The sequence below is a fragment of the Gadus macrocephalus genome, chromosome 10 (genome assembly GCF_031168955.1).
Source record: "Gadus macrocephalus chromosome 10, ASM3116895v1".
NCBI lineage: Eukaryota > Metazoa > Chordata > Actinopteri > Gadiformes > Gadidae > Gadus > Gadus macrocephalus.
The window spans coordinates 20,183,157-20,185,656 of record NC_082391.1 but is presented as its reverse complement, the minus strand read 5'-3'; the positions used below and the strand labels follow the sequence as shown (position 1 = coordinate 20,185,656).

The 2,500-nt window shown below is 49.8% G+C and overlaps 1 protein-coding gene across 1 annotated transcript in view; it reads right to left on the bottom strand.

Moving 5' to 3' along the window:
* Positions 1 to 2,500, bottom strand: part of adam19b (ADAM metallopeptidase domain 19b) — a 27,871-nt gene that overhangs the window by 9,767 nt on the left and 15,604 nt on the right.

The window sequence follows — 2,500 nt, the reverse complement described above, 5'->3', positions numbered from 1 at the left end:
GTGCAAACCAGGATAGCCTTGATTCTATTCCTATGATTTATCCTTAACTTTTACCTTCTACATGTCTGAATAACAAAATAAACCTCCACCCACGACTCAATCGACCCAGGGATTCATTTCTTCCCTCTTCCCCTGGATCAGTTGGTTAATGGACGTCTAAAAAAGCATCTACTTTGAGACGAAAAGCTCCAAGTACAGTGAGGAAGGAGGAGAAGGGGACAAAGTGTTTCAAAGCAGGGGTTTAAACGAGGTGGCCCACCCGGTGGGCCGCGGCCATGATGCAGCCCCCGTCCTCGGCCGGGCCTGGCAGCAACCCGCCCCGTCGTGGCTCATCCCGAAGTTGTGCCCCATCTCGTGGGCCATGGTGGCGGCGACGCCCACCGCTGACCTCGCGTGGTCCTGGTACAGGGAGGCGGGGCAGAGGGAGCAGGGAGTGAAGGGCGTGGTCGACAGGACGACAGTGTGGAGAGTCTAATGTATGCTGAGTCTAATGTATGCTGGCCAAGTGCAGGTTGACTTGTAACCCGGGAGGTCGCTAGTTCGATCCCCCGGCTCCTCCTAGCAGAGTGTCGAGGTGTGCCCGAGCGAGACACCCTCACCCTGACTGCTCCCGACGAGCGGGCTGTCTCCATGCATGGTTGAATCCACCGTCGGTGTGGGAATGTGTGTATGAACCATGGCGGTAGCTTTTGATAAAAGCGTCTGCTAAATACCCTAAACGTAATGGTAAATGTAAGTTTGTCGGTTTGATTGGTACTGGACGAATATTGATCACTTGGTGTTATGTGTCTACTGTGCTAAAGCAGAGTTTGTTAACAAAACCATTGCACTCTGCTTATTAAGTATACTGTTTTTATCATGAAAGGAGGGTGAGGGGAGAACTTACGATTACTAATATGATCGGGTGACCAGAGCGTAACGGGGTCAACATAAGTACAGCCCATGTTGAAGGTTCTTACCGCATTCACACCCCCGGGACTGGGTAGTCAGAGCACATGGCCTTCAGGGGTGCCAGACCGATGGTGGTGCCCTGGAACGAAATCCCCCTGCAACAAGGCAGCACCGCTAGTGAGTTCCACTTGGGAAAAACGCCGAAAAGCAGCTAGCACTGTCATTTGCATTGACGATAAGCCGGTAAATAAAAAAAAATACTTAAAAAAAATATTTAACATCCTAGAATTGGAGGCAATCTGGACTCGCAAATCAAGCCAAGAGATGGGGACATGGAGGGGGACGAAGAGTGAGATAGAGAGAGGTAGAGTGAGGTAGAGCGAACTAGAGTGAGGTAGAGAGAGGTAGAGAGAGGTAGAGAGAGGTGGGCGAGGTGGGTGAGGTGGGCGAGGCAGGGGCGAGGCCACTCACGTGATGAGCTGGGCGTTGTCGTTGGGCAGGGCACGCAGCTGCTTGCGTCTCCAGGCCAGGAAAGCTGCCAGCGTGCTGTAGGGGTTGTCCGACACGGTGATCTGGTCCCGGTTCGACCACACCTCCAGACCGATCAGAGCCACCCGGATGTTCAGGGCCCTGTAGTACTGGGAGAGGGATCCGAGGTAGAAGCACATCAGAGGTCTGCTCCGTCACACACTGGGACGCATACATGGAGTGTGTGACTGTGAGTAAGCCAAAAGGAATGGCTGCACTTGCATCTTACGACCTGCTGGTGGTAACAGTTTTTGAGTTGTGGATTTTTTTTAATTGGCATTCATTGTTTTGCGCTCCTTTGATTCGTTATTTGCACATTTCTGTTCATTGTGGGTGGTTAGGGTGAGTGGGGTAGCAGGGTAGTAGTTACCTTGTCAACCAGGTTGGCAGCCTCCAGTAGCTTCCTCCTGGTTCGGTCGAGATCAAGGCCGTGCTTTTCAAACTGGAACGGATACACATTTTCATATTAGGATATGAGCTATAAAGACACTCACAACATAAGAACAGATTGGTTTTATGTCCCTATAGGGGACAACTAAATAGCCCAGTTACCTGGTTTCCATTACCATGGCAACACCGTTACCATAATTATGTCATTATAATGAAAACCGTGCCCATTGTAACATGGGCTGGTTTTTTTTTCATATCAAAGACGCTGACAACTGATAGCTATTCGTTATAAATAAGTGTTAATAGCTCTATATATATGTGTGTTTTTGTTCTGTAACATGGCATGAGGTCTTCTAGTCTCCCCTAAAAATTTTTTGTATCCAGTTCTCACTTTATCCAATCAAGAGAGAGAACTGGACAAAGAGGCGGTACTCCTTCACGGGCAGGAGCAGGAGTCAGTGTTGACTGACGTTGGAGGAACAGGCCAAGCTACTGATACCGGGCGCTCCCAAGGAACGGCTTCAACAACCCAAACACGCAAAGCAAAAAATGCTAAAAGAAAGAACGGGAAGAAGCAAAGAAAGCGCCCAGTAACAAAGAGACAGGCGTCATGCAGGACCCATGTCCGTGTGGTCCACTCAGGGAGGAGGGAGGTGAGGGCTGATTTGGAAAAAAAACGGACAGAAAGTTT